This window comes from Filicampus tigris, chromosome 4 (genome assembly GCF_054856515.1).
Source record: "Filicampus tigris isolate MCC_2025a chromosome 4, RoL_Ftig_1.0, whole genome shotgun sequence".
Taxonomy (NCBI): domain Eukaryota; kingdom Metazoa; phylum Chordata; class Actinopteri; order Syngnathiformes; family Syngnathidae; genus Filicampus; species Filicampus tigris.
In genome coordinates, this window is record NC_141220.1 from 8,501,029 (window position 1) to 8,519,744 (window position 18,716).

Consider the following 18,716-nt stretch of genomic DNA (forward strand, 5'->3'; position numbering starts at 1 on the left):
AACCTACCATGCATGTTTTTTGGAATGTGGGAGGAAACCGGAGTACCCGGAGAAAACCCACGCAGGCACAGGGAGAACATGCAAACTCCACACAGGAAGGCTGGGGCTGGATTCGAACCCACAACCTTTGGACTGTGAGGCGGACATGCTAACCAGTCGACCACCATGCCACCTTTATTGAATATTAAGAATGGCAAAATTATGGCTGTCTAAAGAAAATCTGAACATTCAGTCTGTCATTTTACTTGAATATATAATATGTGGGATAGGAGGATTGTGCTCAGTGAGAGAAATATTCAGGCCCACCCTGATTTTTCCAGGTCCACCCGTTAGCCACGTTCTGGCTCCACTCGTGCTCTGAGGACAGTATGGGTGACTGAATATTGCCTAACTGAGGTTATTTGAGGCCTTTGTGGGGTGCAGACTCATTTGTCCATTTCTCCGGCAGATGGAAACTAGAGTGAGACATGATTCATTGAACTCCAGCTTTCCTTTGCTATTATGTGACTGATCTGTCCCATATCTTCCACTGTTGTACACAGCAATGTTGAAGGCACAATGACGGCAAACATTAATCAAAATCTCTATTTCACTCAGTGGTTTTACGATCATAATTTTAACCGTAAATATAAATATGACATACCAGAGAAATGCTCATGTTACTTCAAAGAGAAACCTCTACGTAGACTAAATATCACAGCATTGTATTTTGTGCTGTAGAAATAGATGAGCACCAACATTTTCTGGAAAAACATACCTTAAAAGTTAAACTAACTTGTATCGAATGCATGAAGCGAGATGTCAACAAATCTCATGAGAGTCCACCCATGTGAGGATCTGAAAGATCTCGTCAAGTGTTTTTTCTTGGCCTTTGGGCTTTTTGCATTTGCCACAGAATTAAACTATAGAGACCCATTAGTCACAGCTGGAGAAACAAGAACTGAGGTGATATGAAGCAAAGAAGGGTGTAAAGATAAGCATAGAACTGGAAATGAAAGGTAGGGCTTTTTTCTCTGAAAAAATTGGTAGACTATTTTTTACAGTTACATTTTTTCCCCTCTAAATGAGTTGTATTTAAACATTTTGGAGTACAGGTAGTAAACAGTAAATCATCAGAATGAATCAAAATGGAAGTAAGCACACACAGTTGGGTAAGTAGTAAAGTATTAGTAGCGCATTTTGAAGCGTGTCCACAGCGGGTTCGAATAGTAAATTAGCCAGCTAATGATCCTTAAAAAGCTTCTGCCGTTAGCATCCCTCCCGCGGCGTCAATCACAGACACTTTTTTTTGGGGGGGGGGCGGGAGGGCGGAACAGGGCGGGGGCCGACAATGTTTATGAATATGGCCGGAGGGTCGCGGCCGGAAGGGTACCCCGGGTCAAGGGTGGAGGTTCGCGGCCGGACCGGCAAAAAAGTTCCCAGCTCTGCGCAATACCTAAACATAACTTCTTGACTTCAAAGGCTCAGTTGTTTCTCGTTAAATTAGTGCACACCTCATGTTATTCAACATAATCAGGTGTGACTTTACTTATTTCTATATTTTATTGTATTTATTTTTCACTGTATCCTGATATAAACAAGGTAGCCATTGGAACGGATTAATTGCTTCCTATTTATTTCAATAGGAAACATTACTTTGGTTTACACACTTTTCAGTTTGTTAACACATTGTCTGAATAAAGCAAGTTTGTACTGTACTTGCTTTGTGCTAAGTGGGGCAGTCTACTCCATCCATTCATTTTGTATACTGCTTGTCCTTACTAGGGTCACGAGTGAATTGGAGCCTATCCCAGCTGACTTTTGGCAAAAGGTGGGGTACAACCCAGACTGGTCACCATCCAATTGAGATACAAGTTGTGAAATTAACTAAGAAGCCACTGGCCAAGTTCTCCAAGATCATTTGTAATTCTTATGTTAGCTATGTTTCCCCTGGCATGTACAGACAGTGTTTTTTAAAAGGTGCCATAAATATTTGATTGTTTTTCACTCTTCCCAATATTGCATTCAGGGGATCAACATACAGGTTCAGTCAAGAAGGTGGAAAAGTGTTTTTATTCTCCTGTGGGTGTCACTGTTACTTCACGTAGTCTAATTCAGGGCTGCCTCTGCACAAATGGCTTACACTGCCTGATGAACACAAACCACCACATTTCCGAAACTCTATTTATGCAACCAACAAGACACACGGCCAGGGCCACACACGCGCGCATGTGTGTGTGTGTGTGTGGGGGGGGTGTCGGTGTGTGTGTGTGTGTGTGTGTGTGTGCGCGCGAGCATCCTGGCAGTGAGGAATGAGGCAGAAAGCCAAAAGCTCTAAATATGTTACATGGAAGAGTGTGTTAAGGTAGCAGCTCAGCTTTACTTACGGTGTTGTTAGATAAATAGAGGAAGACAACCAAGTAAGCAATTGGTCTAAAATAGCTTCAATAGTAAGCACATTTCAAAGCTTTGGAGACAGAGGAGAACCTACTTGTGTTGTGAGATTTGCATTAGTCATAAAACACCTTTCTGGTCTGCTGTGTTGGTGAGAGCAGACAAATGAACTTGTGGTGATTCCACCTTTCACTGTTGTTGAAATGCATGCGATCAAGTTTTGTATAATTTGATTCCTGCTAGCTCAAAACATTTTATCGTAGAGGCAGTGGGCTATGATTCCTAATGAAATGTAATGAATGCAGTGGTAATAATGTATGATAACAAGGCACCATGAATTCAGAGAGATCAAAAGAAATACTCAGAGAAAACTAGAGATCAGCACTTTAGGCTCTATTCACAGGACTGATTGTGCTCCCTTATGGGACAAAGTCACCTTGCCAAGACTCAGCAACTTGCCCGGGCCCCAGAACAAGCTCCAAATGGACTAGTGTGGAGTTTGAGATGGGTGATTGGGATTTACTTGAACAAATACTTGCATAGATGCTGATGAAAGCCAAATGTATGTTTCCTCTACACGGTGTCAGTATTTTTATGTGAATAAAACATATAAACAAATGAAATACACAACAAATAAAAATATAGACCTTCCACTTAGTGGTGCGCGGGATATGTGGCAAATGTGATAGATGGTATAAAGTTGTATGGATTAGGACTCTACTGACCAATCGTGATAATGCTTGTTGATGATGTCATCATCTTTGGCTCAGTGTGAAAATGGCCTCAAGCACATCTGGCCAAGAATGTGGATTTGGTCAGGGGCAGACTGCGAATACTTGTAAATGTGCCCTGTGATTGGCTGGCAGCCAGTCCAGCGTGTGCTCCGACTTTCACCTAAGGTCAGCTGGGATAAGCTTCAGCTCACTGTAAATCTAATGAAGATAAGGGGATAGGAAATGTTTGTCCTTTTTTTTTTTTTTTCTGTTAATACACTGATTGTTCTAGTACTTGTCCAGTTATTATATACAAATGTTGCTATTTACAGAAGCCTATTCATACCATTTTGCAGGCAAACTTCACAGTCAAGCTATTTCCATTATTATTGCCTTTGGCTGCCCACAATCACTTTGAAATTTAGAAAGATGTGACGGTTGGCAAGTGCATTTTCATTAGTGCAGCTGCTGAGAAAAGTCGAAAAGTGGTGAAAAGATTTTTGCAAAAGTGAAATACACATTACTCAATGGTGAGCAGCATTGCATGGAAGGATTAAAAAAATGCTTAAGTCAGTCTTCAACATCACATATACACTAGGAACACTACTCGGAGGAATACAGAATGTTGCCCGGCTTTTTCCTGGTCAAACTGAAAATGTAGTAGGAAATTCAAACTTTGCAAAAAATATGAAAAATAAATAATAAATGTCTTCTTTTCATTTGAATAGCATTTGCAGCAGTTATCTGAACATAACCTAATCTGTTTGTATTGGTAAATCCCCACAGTGTACACTGTACAGTAATTCTACATTGTGCTGTTGTGACACATGAGATAACACATTTATAGAAAAGTAAATTGAATGTTAGCGGAAATGAGGGAGAACTGTAATACACTGAGGTAATATAGTAACATCCCCCTTTGCTAAATTGAATCAGAGCTTCCACACAAGTTCTGGCTTGTTGGAACCATCGCCCTCACCCCTCCTCTAAAGCATTAATAGACAAACACAGCTGATACCCTGTTGAGGTGCACAGCTAATTTACCATTCACCGGTCGCATCAATAACACAGCGGTACACATTCAAACAAAAGCTTGATGGGAAGGAAGATGCCATTATCATTAAAATAGGTACATACTGTGTAACTCAATCATTGTAGTAAAAAAAAAAAAAATATATATATATATATATATATATATATACACCAATGAGTCTCCCCTCTGTAAGCAAGAATCCAAGTTGACGTAACAATAAATGAAAACTCAATACATTGAAGACCTAATTTTGCAATGAAATCTATCCATTGTGTGAGTTCATCAGACAAAGAAGAGAAAATGTTAGATCAGTCGCAACAATAAGAACTACTGCATGTGATGACTTTGTGAAATGTCCCAGTAAATGAAAAGCATCAGAAAAAAAACTTTTGTTCTGACAATAAACCCCTAATTGTTTGGATATAATCAGTTGTGACAGACACGTAATAAGAGATACAGTAGTTAACACAGTAGGAGAGTGTTTCCCGGCTTTTATATTCCACCCATCCATTATCGATACCGCTTATCCTCACAAGGGTCGCGGCCGTGCTGGAGCCTATCACAGCTGTCATCGGGCAGTAGGCGGGGTACACCTTGAACTGATTGCCAGCCAATCGCAGGTGTTACGACCGCTCCTCGAGATGGCAAGGAGGAGGGGTCCAACATAAGTGTGAGAGTTGGAAGGGTGACAGTGAAAAACATGCAACACAAAAGACAACCACTGCAAACAAAAAAAACAGCAAACAAGGACTGTCTACATCACCAGTAGCCAGCCCAAAACACACAAAACACACAAGGACTGACCACGTCACTCGCAGTCAGCCAAGGGACTGGCCACGCACTTGCAGCCAGCCCCAAAGACCAGCAACCCAGTCCTTCTTAACTGGTGCTGGTCAACACACCTGAGAGTAATTAACCAAATTGGTTACTCTCCCTTGCTCTGATTGGATGGCTAAACTGGTGACGAAGGCCACCAATCAGGGCAGAGCAGGGGAGAGCACCCACACACACAATTTAAACCGGCCACGACACAACGTGGGCCGTAACACAAGGCACACAAAGACAATCACATCTAGGGTCAATTTAGAATGACCAATCAACCTACCATGCAAATTTTGGGAATGTGGGAGGAAGACCTTTATATTTTCATATGAAAATAAATTCTGAATACAGTATGTGCTCTTATCAACACAATATTTGTGACCACATATTTTGAGTGACACAAAATATCGAAAACACAAAATACTGTACTGTATTAACTATAACATCTGACATCTGACAATGACATGACCTCAACTTAATATACGGTACACAGACTAACGACAAAACAAGAGACAGCCGGTGAGAACACAAGGAAAGGGAAGGCGGTGATGGGCTGAAAATAGAGAGTGTAGTCAACACAACTGGGTGAAACGGACAACAATCAAATAATCCTGATCAGAAGAAGCACACAAAGTCTCACACTGAGAAAACCAAAGCACTTGAGTAAATCTATCCCAGACTCTGACATGATCTTGAAATTATTCTACTCTAATAGTCATATTTTTAGACTATTAGATAGTTAATGTTTTGGGCCAACAAGGGCTCAATCCCTGAGGACTTGGCATCTGATGACTCAGATCCTTCTGTAAACAACAAGAACAAAAAATAACTAATTAAAACAACAGATCCAAGAACCGATGCCCGATTGAATGTCATTTTTTCTAATTATACGAACAGTGTGATTAACAAACACAACACACAAACACATTAAACAAAAATCATGCACAGAAGCTCAAATTGTACCCACTGTAAATAACTTCCTTTACATTAGCATCAATACAGGTCAGTGACAACATGTAACTAAATATATTGATAATTAATTTATACAAATATGAAATGTTACCAACCATTTAGTTGGTAAATGATTGAGTTGCATTAAAAAAAAAAATACATATTCAATATAATTTTTTACTAGCAATTCATTTAATAATAACATAATTTGGTAATAAAATATTTGAAGCAACACAAACATTTAGTGGCCACAGAGAAGCCAAAAGAGGCTCTTTTTGGGGGAGGGCCTGAAAAAGCATCTCTCCAGAAAGAGCTGAAATTTCCATCACAAGTACATTGAGATTGGTGTTAGTGATCAGGTCCGCAGATTCTGCAGGAAACCTTTGCCAGTGTTGGTCGCAATCAAGCAGGTTGCCAGATTGCAGTAACGAAGAAGAAAACCGACTCTGCAATCAATGGGACTTGTCTCTCCCTTTGAAAGGGACCTTGGATTAAGAAATTATGTTCAAGGGTTTGATCAAGAGATTGTAATCGTTGTACACTCACCTGCTATTCAGTTGACAGCAAGTGACAAAATGGCCGCCCCCTGAGATAGCTAAAATGGGTGGATTTCGCTGCTTAACTCATATTCCACAAATGCAATATTAACCAGAATGCCTTGTTTCAACTAGAGGGCTTGATGGGAACATTCTTGAAAAAAATGTGTTTGAGCTTTATATTTTATTTCTCATCTAGACCCTTTTTTAGATGGTAATGCCAATGAAGGGCCAAGATGAGTAAGTAAGCTACCTTTTCCTCCCCTCTTCTATTTTTTTTTTACTCTGGCCTGAAAGTTGGAGTGGCTATCATTTATCTGTGTTTCATCGCAACCTTGGTACAAGATCCGGCTATCCATCGTCTTTGACCAATATAATTTGTAAAATAAGTCATCGGTATTGTCACTAGCATGAGAAGTACTTTAGTCTGTGACACACAGGTCAATGAATGACTATGACTTTACTGATCCTACTGATCATTGATCTTGACTGCAGTGGAAAGCTTCACATTTAACGACTTAAAGAGGGATATTTGAGGAAGCAATGCTTGACGAAACAAAATAAAAACATTTGCTGTATGCATATGTATATATGCCTTAGTTATGCCTAGAGTTCACATACTGTGGCTAAAGTAAAAATGAGCATATGACACAATTGCAAATTTACACAACACCAACTCAGACTTTAAGAAAAGGGAGTTTAATTTAAGAATGCATATTTACCTCACACTAAAAGAGAATGAACGACAAGACTTGATAGTAAAAGTGGCATCTGATTGTAAAAGGTTTCTGCAGTTCCCCGTGTCTTGCAAAGTGCAAGTGTGAAGTAATTTCAGAAAATGCCAAATGAAGTCGAAGTAAAGTAATTAAAAAATAAAAGCATGAAAAAAATCATTTCTATTTCGTATACCGTATTTTGTATTTTGACATAAATTCCGACTTTAAAGAGGAAAGTCAACCCAAACATATTTTCTTCAAGAATATGTTCCCAGCAGGCCCACTAGTTGAAACACAGCAGTCTGATTGATTTTGCGTTTGTGGAATATAAATTAAGCAGCAAAATGCACTCGTTTTTAGCCATCTGTAGGGGCGGCCATTTTGTCCTCTGTCGACTGAAAATGACATCACAACTGCTCACAATGACCAATCGCGGCTGCCCTTTTTTCTGAATCTGAGCCGTGATTGGTCGTTGTGAGCAGTTGCGATGTCATTTTCAGTTGACAGAAGACAAAATGGCTGCCCCCGGAGATGGCTAAAATTGTGTGGATTAACACTTATTCCGCAAACGCAATATTTATCAGAATGCCCTGTTTCAACTAGTGGGCTTGCATAGAGCATATTCTTGAAAAAAAAAAAAAAATGTTTGTGTTGACTTCCACTTTAACCGTGAAATCGGACATACACGGAAATTCAGGTTACACCGCCAGTGCAGCAACGGAACTCATTCGTAAATTGAGGACTTCCTGTATTCGACAAAGTAATCGTTTTTCCAAATTGAGATCCTGTCGAAAGGTCACTGATAGTGTAGTGGTACACACGCCTGAGTTGTGTGCGGGCAGCGTGGGATCGATTCCCACTCAGTGACGGTGTCTGTGTGTGCCCTCCGACTGGCTGGCGACCAGTTCGGGGTGTAGTCTGCCTTTGCCCATTGACGGCTGGGTTAGGCTCCAGCACCTCCCCGCGACCCTGTATAGGATAAGCGATTTGGAAGATGCCAGATGCCAGAGATCCTGTCGAGCAAAGTGTGATGTCATTTTAAGACAACAATGGCAGTGCGCAACATGGAAAGTGTGCAAAGCCAGTAAGAAATCGACTCAGAAAGCAATATTTCAAACTTATCTGATCCAGGTGTTTGATGAGTTGGAGGAAGAGGAGGTTAATGGCGTGATGTATTGTTGGGCCATACATGAACAGTATGAGCCACATGCTGAGGATGCCGAAAATGTTGCGCCCGAACGACCAGACAAGGAGTGGAGATGAAACTCAGATTGGAAGAATGGTAAACTATATAGGCTACGATTAACCTAGCATTAATTGTTTGAAATTCGATGCTGTACCATGCTGGAACACATTACACATGATGAGATTTACCTGTACTTGGTCCATTTATTCTGCTAGCACTGAGAGCACACGTGATAGTAGGTTAGTATCCCAGAATGTCAAATTTGTGTTGTTTCTTGTCATATTTTGATATGACTACTCGGCATAAATAAGGTATATTTAATAAGTCATGAAATGCAAGTGGATTTACAGTAAGATTGACTTGTGACACGATCGCGACCATGTCGAGTTGCTTCCAAGAAGCCAATTGACATGGTCGTGTATGTTGAGCACCGGATTCATTTATGCCCTTGGCGGGGAATGTATTTACTGTAGATCTACAAGTACAAATTCTGTGCTGGTGAAAGTGTGCCAGTTTATCGCGTAGTCGGTAGAACATTTGCTCTGGTGGTGCTGCTTCTTCTTTCCATTTTGTGTCACGGGTTCAAATACCGCACTCTACCTTTATACAATGCGTGTATTTTGTACTATGTTTAGAATTTTTACAGATAGTCGCGAATTGTAAACGAGACGTTATGTTTCAAGTGTTTATTGCAGAACTGAACAGGTATGCAGTTGAACAGTTTCGATGTTGCTTGTGACGAATCTTCAGACAGGAAAAACTAAATTAGCTGGAATCGGGATCCAGTTAATGTGGAAGCCAGTTGAACTGTAACACCGGCGTGAAATCCATTCGCTTTGCAAGAATGAAACTGGTCCATTTACATGGCCTATTCTTATTTTTGGCCGCTCAAACAACTGTTGGCCTGAATTTGATCAATGCATCGCCACGTAGCTCTGAAGCATTTCGCCGAAAAAAGCGTTGACAACGGCAAAGAGCAGTTAACGGCACAATCATCAATACAGTACAATGGCTTACTGGCGACTCGATATCTTTAAATGACGTCACTCGCCGAAGATTACCGAAGATTGCCGAACATATGCGTTTTCGTTGTTAAGTGCCTTGTTATGGGTCTAATTATAATCAGTGTGGGTTGCGTGAAAACTAATGAAAATATGCTTAAAATAGTTTTAGCCATCAGTATTACTCAACTGGTTAGCCAAGATTACTTCACATTTGATTTTTAAAGTAATCACCACTTGTATGGGTAAAAGGAGTAAAGAAACTCTGACATGCTGCTGGAGCTCCTTGACCTTCAAGACTCACGAGACACAAGAGGAAAGGCATCCTTTGTTTGGAGGTCAATCATTAATTTCATTTTAACCTGCTGTGTGTGGTACCTCACACTTGCATTGTTTATGAAGCCTGAGAGTGTTGCAGAATGGCGGTAGAATGTATTTGATGCAATTTGATGGCTAATTACACCTACATATATGGCTACCAGTGCATCTACAGTTACCACAGGGCTCATGGTGGAATATACTGCAACCTTGTGAGAGGTCTGACAAAAGGAAATTAAGTCATGCATTGCCCCATGTATAATTTGCCACCTTCAGTGCAGACCTTCATGGTGGTCCCCACAGCAAGTGGGAGAAAAAAAAAAAATTGTCTTTGGTTTATAGTTGGAGTACAGCAGCTGAGCGATTTGAATCACTAGAGGAACATTTTGTGCTTTGATAGCTCATAGAGACTGCAGCCTACAGGAAATGAGACTGGGTCTTTCATTTCCCTGTTGCTATCTTCTCTTACAAACTAAATAAGGACTCCTTTGCCACAGACCCCGATTACATCTACCTGCTACTCACATTGCAAGAGGAAGAAAGCAGTTCTGCAATCAAGAATGTAATCTGCATCATGAATATAATATTCATGGCAAATACTCAAAAGCAACAAGGTCAAGAGCTTTGGGGTAAATGGCATCGGTATGATCAATGATTTCCCTTTCTGAATGAACAGTCTCCACACCGTTGTGTAGTGAAGGATGGATTGACTGACATGACTAGAAGATGCGTGCTGCATGAACAATGAATTCCAGTACAGGAGACCAAGTAAATCAGCCTGACTTCATCAAGTTATTATATATTTTTTGCAGTTCGCAAGGGGGCAAATTACATGCAGGCAATTTACCCACTTTCTTTGCTGGCACCGACCTTTTACCCCCTCAAATCAATTCATGGACGCTACTGTGTAACTTATTTTGCGATTGAGTAACATCTTGAGGCTCACTACAGGAATACATTCATGTTAGTACACCGTCTTTTATTATAGTCCTGTGTACCGCACAGTTCAACACGCACACGATATATGACCTAATACTACATGGAGTATGTTAAATTATCACGTGTCTTTGTGTTTGAGCATTGCAGGCAGCTTTTATGTTGGAAGCGTTATTCAATATTAGACTTTATCTGATCACCCTAGACAATCCAATCACAAAGGGCTCATGTATTTATTTATTTTTTTTTGTAAAAAGAATGAAACCATTTAATTACATTAAAAATAGCTTCAGTTTGAGTGTTATTTAACTCATTCATTGCCAGACATTTTCAGACCCTCTTTTACACTGTTTGAAAAAAAAATTTTAAAAAGTAAATTAGTAAATTCCTGGGATCGAATGTCTGTACTGTGAAAAGACAAATACATATCCTTGGAAATGAATGAGTTAATTTTAACATCTGTTTAATTCAAAATAGCTTTCATCACTCAGCAGAAGTTACGTATATTACCGGTAAGTAATTCCGTCCATGCACATTCAACCAATCAAAGATGCAACTCGTTTGAACAAACACGTAAATAGCTCCTTTCTTGACAGACATACTCAACATTTGCTGAACGAGGATACGAGATATACTGCGGTCATGCCAAATGTGAGTTGAACTATTCTCGCAACGCAATTACCAGAGGTGGGCATTCCATCTGATTGACGGAAGGTCTTTCAGTCTGTCAACTGTTTTCGTTAGTATTTCAGGCCAACCCATGTGGGCCCCGTCTGTCCCTAATCGGCGACAGCCATTGGGCATCGAGAAATCATTTCCACGTCACAAACTAGCGCCACACAAGCCGACACTCAGCCAAATACAAAATGTAAATAAAAACAACATGCAGCGTGGTGATTGGTGAAATAAAAACAATATAGGACACATGTCATTGAGGTCTGTGGGACTGAAATGTATACAACACAGTTTTATTTTTGTTTTTTCTGTATTTGGCTGTGTTGCAGTTGTGCGACACCTGTGTGTCACGTAGTACTGGTAAGTCCATTCTCAACGCCGTTTGGCTGTCACCAATGACTCGGGCTCGACTGGGGTGGCCTGAAATACTGACGGAAGCTCACTGATGGACTCACCGGACTGACAATGCCCTATGGCAATTGAATATAAAGTCAATACAGTTTGCATGGAGCGGGGAATCTGTACACCTTTACCAGAGCCAAACATCTTATACAGATAGTGGACAAACAATGTAGGCACTGGGACCTGACCAACACAACCTGCTTCCAATTTGAGCCAAAAAGGAGCAGGCGTCGGCTACTTGGCATAGCTGGTAACTAAGTGTATGGACTTGTTTACAGCTGTTGAAACCAGACCAACCATTTATACTTTGCCAGTGGTTGACTGTAAATGTGCAAATTGTTTAAATAGATATATTGCTCCATTTTCTGATCAAGTATGTTTTTTTTTTTCAAACTTGCCGATCGTCCCCCAAAATGCTGACATCGTAAAGCCTTTTCAATATTATCTTAAATCGCTCTTTAACTGTATTTCATGTTTTTTGTTGAACTTTCCGTTCTATTCACTTATAATCTTGACAAAAATTCTCAAGCAAGACATTCCAGACATGTCTTTCTTTTCAATTTTTTATGTCCCTGGAAACATTAAAAAATCTGTAAACCTGAGTCTGGGATGGCATTTTGACATTTACAGTAAATTTAAACAGGAAATCAATAGAAACTGTACCAAGTTACACTATCAAACTGCAAGATGGATTGGCACCCACTTGTATGCAGGTCAACTCTGGATTGCATACCTTTTGTTGCTCTGTTAATGAGGCCAGTTTAGTCCTAGGCTTTATTCGCTGCTTGTTAACCTTTAAGATGTCAATGAAAAGGTTGGTCTCCTCATTATATCATTCCCTTTTGATTTATAAGTTTACTCTGCTGTATATTTATTTGTGGAGCCAAAGCATGTACACTCTCGGTGGAAACTGTGGGTATCCATCGTAACACAATAAATCCTTTGGATGAAATGCAATGCGGGATTCTAGCTAAAGTAAGCTGTTTTAAGACAAACTTTAACAAACACTTTAACATTTTATTTGCAGATGTTTCGTCATCCTTTTCACGCTGTTGGTGGCTGAGCGCGCTCCACTCACAGCTTCTGAACACAGCTATTTACTAAAACTAGCCGCTTATCCAGCTCAACTCTGACTAACTGAATGGCACATTTGAATAATGTTGTGATTTTTTGAACAGAACATTGTTCAAAAGTTCTGTTCGTTTATTAGCGTGGACGAGACTGGCAAAATACAAGGGAAGATGCTCGGAAATTTCAGCAGTTTTTCCGGTGTCTATTGTATATAGTGTTTTGTGTTAAACGATTGATTTCACTTGTTGCATTATTGCTGTATGGAAAGTGCTTTGTTACAGCTGTAGCTGTTGTGAAATGCGCTATATAAATAAAATTGTATTGTATTGTTGCAATCTCATTTAGTGGGCTTTGAGTAAAATTTGTTAATATATGAATTTATAGGAATATATTATTTGTTATTTGAAGCTATATTATTGCTATATGCAATATTTGTAAATAACACTAATAACTTTTGGCCAGTTTCGTCATCTTCATAGGGAGAGACTTTGGTAAGTAATGCTACTTCACTGAACAACACTACTACACTGAAGTAGTGTCAGGAAAAAAAGCAAGTAAAGCGTTATAAGCACGACTGCTACTTCAGCACAGTGTATGATGACATAATACACGAACTCATATAAGTCCTCTGTTTTTGTTTGTTTGTTTTGTTTTTTAACGATTAGTTTTTAGTGGTCAGTGAAGACATCTGTCGGGGAATCAAAATGTGAGGCTGTTTTCAAATTTTTACTTGTTAGTAAAATATCGTATGCAAACAGTGCCTAAAAAAATAAATAGAAACAATTAACAATAAAAAACTGAGAGAAAGCATAGGATAGAGAGTTGGTTACTGGAATTGATGAAATATCAATTCGAAAAACAAAATGCATATAATTATGAAGGTCTTTAGGATCAAATTGCATGAAGTCCAAAACATTCTCTAAACCTTGCCTTATTATTGTGTCTGGATGACCTTTTTATTCAGATAGAAAATACTGACCCGATACAGGAGCACAGTAAAACAAAACTGAAGAAAATATATGCAATGCTTAGTTACCCTATTCATATTTGACCAAACTGACTGTTTGGTCCGTTGGCCATTGTGTGCCACCCACTCTGGCCGATGCAATATTGCATTGCATTTGTTGACACAATGTGGATGTGATTTATCTGATCCTTTTGGTGGTGGGTGTTATTCACAGGAGGTTGAGTAAAATTACTCACAGACATCAAGGCATCTGTAGGTAGCCATAGCAACAGTAGAGCCAGCAGGTTTTGAGTGGAAGTGTTTGTCACTGCCACTGTTTTATTCTTCTTTCTAGGAGTGTGAGAATTTGCATGTGGATCTGATAGACAACTATGAAGGTGGTCCATTTTCGTTTGACTCTACACCCATCTTTCTCATGAACAACTATATTTAAACATGATTAGCAGGTGTGTTTTGTTGCCGTGGTGGGTGCTGTAAATATGAAGTCTTATTCACACAAGTAAATCTGTTACAATAATCAAAGCATACAGGAGTGCTTCTTGGATGTTTTGAGTTTTCTCAAAAATATCTTTTTGATGCTCTTCAATCGAGGGATCAGCGCAGGACTTCAAAAAACAGGAAACCGAGGCACTGAAAGTGATTCTGAATTAAAATTCATCGCAACCTTCAACTAAAATTATGGCACTACATGAATTCTAATCAAACTGGTCTCCAATCTGGGGTACAACCCGGTACAACTAGAGGATTTATGCCCAAGTCTACATTTGTGCTCAATATCAACAACCTTTCGTCCATCCATCCATCCATTATCGACACCAACTTATCCTCACAAGGGTCGCGGGCTGTGCTGGAGCCTATCCCAGCTATCGTCGGGCAGTAGGTGGGGGACACCTGAAATCGGTTGCCATTCAGGGCACACAGAGACAAACACCCACACTCACAATCACACCTAGGGGCAATTTAGAGTGTCCAATCACCCTCCCATGTATGTTCTTGTATTGTGGGAGGAAAACCGGAGTACCCAGAGAAAACCCACACATTCACGGGGAGAACATACAAACTCCACACAGGAAGGCCAGGGCGGGGATCGGACCCATGACCTCTGAACTGTGAGGCGGACGTGCTAACCAGTCGACCACCATGCCTTTATCAACAACCCAACTGTTACGCACCCGTCCAGGGTTTGATCCGTAGCATAAATGAAAGAGATTGCTCAAGGGTCATACTCGGAACAAAAATGCTGCGTTAATATACAAGGTTAATAACAACAAAAAGGGGCCAGAGGCAAAAGGATCGCGTAACACAAAATGGCCACAAAATGGGTCAAAAATAAAAGTCACACAAGTTGACTCGCAAACTAAGGATATGCCCGAAACTATCCATCCATCCATTATCGATACCGCTTATCCTCACAAGGGTCACGGGGCATGCTGCAGCCTATGCCAGCTGTCTTCGGGCAGTAGGCGGGGGACACCCTGAATTGGTTGCCAACCAATTGCAGGGCACACAGAGACAATCTCACAATCACACCGAGGGGCAATTTAGAGAATCCAATCAACTTACCATGCATGTTTTTGAAATCTGGGGGGAAACCGGAGTAACCGGATAAAACCCACGCAGGCACGGGGAGAACATGGGAACTCCACACAGGGAGGCCGGGGCCGGGATCGAACCCACGACCTCTGAACTGTGAGTCGGACGTGCTAACCAGTCGACCACCGTGCCGCAATACCCGAAACTAACTGATACAAAACCAATAGCTATCTACAACCTAATAGCACTACTAAACAGAGGTCATGGAGTTACACCGCGGTGTTGAAGGCCGAGAGCAACGGGCTGCTGCTGTTAGATGCATTGCCCCCACTTCTGTCAATCCGCGGAGCGTCTTTCAAACCTGCCGCTGTTAGGTTGTGGCCAATCCACTCCGGTCTCTCCTGTTGCCATGTCAGCAAATCCCGGTAGTCTCCATAGATCCTGACAATAGCAAAAGCACTCACTCCCACACACACATCCAGGCAGCGGCCACACACACTCCAACCACACTAACAATACATTCACCCACACACTCGGCGGTCGCGGGGGCGCGGGAGTTGCGGGGGCGCGGGGGTCTGTATCGCGGGGGTCTGTATCGTTTTTTTTTGCAACTTTGAGGAGGATGGGAGCAACCCTGGCACACCAAAAAATACAAATGTCCTGAATTGCTTTACTGCAGGGTCCCCAACCACCGGGCCATGGACCGGTACCGGGCCGCCGGTCACTTTGGACCGGGCCGCAGCGGGCTGCACAGATGGAAGAAAGAAAAAAAAAAAAAGTACAGTACTTCCGGTTTGTTTATTATCCGAGGCTGAAAAACATTTTTATTTTGAAAAGCGACCGATTCTCTCAGTTACATCCATCTATGACTGACTCTTGACGCATGTCAAGTTGTCTTTGTCACGTAAGGCTAATATTAAATGCACAAGCTAGCAAATGAGTAAAATAAACAGACGTACTTCATAAGTTCCTCCCTCCCCCAACTCCTCTGCAGGTGGAGGAGTTCAACAGGCGAGGGCGCTATGCAGGGCCGCCTTTTACCTACTCATTGGCCCCGGGGCTAACCATGAAATATAGGCCCCCCTCCCCAATCCAGACTTGCCTTTTAACGACGCTATGTCACGGTACCGCTCACAAGAGCCAAGAAGTAGCAAGTATGTCTGCTGCTTTTGCTGCTATGGCGTCTCGGACAGAAAGGTCCCACAAGGTATTATAAGTTTGCTTTAATACAACCTGTGTAACCAAAACATGTTTGGATAACATTTTTCTTGATAAACGAGATATATTTTTCTTTTTGAGCACCACAGGTACACTTTAAGCAGCGATAGCTGACATGAAGCATTGCTTTGAGTTGATGCTTGTTTGTTTGCTGGACACTTTGATTTGTTGTTGATCAGTTTTAATACTTCAGAAGAGAGATTTGAGATGTGATAATTGTGCACCAGCCTTCAAATAATTGTGTGATTAATTTTCTCATTTAATTTGTTTTGCAAACTATCTTACCGTAATTTGTCGCAACTAGAACAGGGTCTCATTGTTTGGACCTGGTGTCCTGTAAATAGTATTGAGGATGTAGAGGACAGAACTAAAATGAAAGATTAATGAGAAATGCTGATCGAAAAGCAAGGGAAAAAATCAATTGAGCAAGGCAGTCAACTTGACAGCTTGACAATGTTCTTTTAGTGGAGGCGTCAAGAGCAGCGATTGTGCCCTCATCCTTTCATTGTTTTTCTCTTCCTTGGCTCTACCCATTGTGTTCTTCTTCAGCCCGCATCGCATACATGTGTCTTTCTAAATCTCTCATAAAATTTTAATAGCATCTTTTCCATTTTTCAATGCCTCGTACCTTTCAATTTTCCCTCCTGGTTGTTCCCTCATTTTCTTAATAAAGTTGCATTCATTGCTTACCAATTCCCGCTGGAGACTGACTCATTTAAATCCTGTTGTTCTGCAATCTCGAGTGGGACAAGATAGACTGTAAAGCTCCAGCGATTATTGCTTACCTGTCAAGTTGTACGCTTTCAGCGTAATTTGTACAGATGGAAACACTTTTCCAAACATGTATGCCATGCATTGAGAATCTGTATGGCTAATGTCAATTTTATCAGTGTGGGAAACGCAGGGGAATGCTTTCTCCAAGACCGGAGTTGCCTCCCGGATCGCAGCCGTCGCACACCGTGGAAAAGGGGGAGACCATTAGCCCCACAACACACAGGGAGATAAGGTCTTTCGCGCTCTTCCTCACGCGTGCACACAACACACCCACACGTCACGCACAATACCCGCAACATCATGTTTACTTTCTTTTTTTTTTTTTTTAAAGCTGACCTCCGATCACGTGACAGCAGCCATTCGAAAATAATGTGTAAGATTATATACAGATACGTATGGACAAATTACAACTTTTGCAAGATTCAGTGCACCCCAGGGTTGACAGGTATGTTATTGCATTTCCTCGCAAATGACCACTATTGTTCGTTAATATCAGAGATGCATGGGCACTTTACCCTATTTTTCAGGTCCGTCCTCCATCCGCGACCTTGGCACGCTTCTGTCATCATCCCACCGTCCTTTTTCATAAAAGTAATCGTCTTCCGACCTCATCCGTCCTCGACACTTCCGTCCTTACATTTCGTCGATCACCAGCTCCTCCAATAACAAAAAGTGTCCATGCATGACACTGTGGGAGAAATGCTAACAGCAGAGTTTTCTGTCATGATCATGTTCTGTTTGGTGTTTTTTTCCAGCTGGAGTGGTGGGCGGTTCCCTCTAGCAGCTAGAGTCTAGCGGCACACCTGCAATGCATTGTAATCAGCCTTGTATAAAAGGCCAAGTTGTTTGCTCCTTGTCCTATTATTCCTCTGCTTGCTCCTGACTCTGGTCCCAAGTATTGAATTTTCTAGACCTCTCTTTTTCTCGTTAAGTATTTTGCTCTCCTTGTTCTTCGCAGTTTTCCCCCATAGAAAGTATTGACTCTTTTGTTGTTAGTTGATATCCTCGGTTGTTTTTGAATTTGGAGCAATCTTTTCTTTTCATGACAAGAATTTTTTTTTATTTCCTTCCTTGCCTTTTGAAAGCGTTTTTGGTTATTCTTGTTTTCCTGTTTTTTTTCATACCAGAGCTTTGGTTTGAACTTTGTCGGCTTCGCAAGTTTTTGGGTTATTTCTAAATAAACAGTTTTTGTCAAAATGTATCCGAGTTTCCTGCTTTTGAGTCCTTTTCGATTCCGGACTTCTCCGGAATCATAACAGTTTCCGCTGCCAACGGGACACCGAAACCTCGCTGTGGCCATTGAAGTCCCACTGTGACAATAGACGATAGATGACGATATAGATGGAAAAAAAGGGCTTCCGACTATGCTTAGTCCGTTTATTTTTTTAAGGTTCCCATCTTTCATTTATCGTCTACAAAATGGGAGTCTGTCATAGGTGGATAGACAGACCGGTCCGTCACATAAGCGGAATGCCCAGTTCTGACTAAATG

At 41.0% G+C, this 18,716-nt stretch overlaps 1 protein-coding gene across 1 annotated transcript in view; it reads right to left on the minus strand.

Annotated features, from left to right (window-relative positions):
• The window catches only part of rag2 (recombination activating gene 2), a 37,819-nt gene extending 19,976 nt beyond the window's left edge, over positions 1-17,843 (minus strand). The window contains exon 1 of the mRNA XM_086028714.1: positions 17,741-17,843. The gene's annotated coding sequence lies outside the window, so the exon portion shown is untranslated. The remainder of the gene's footprint in view (positions 1-17,740) is intronic.
• Positions 17,844-18,716: the final 873 nt, after the last annotated feature.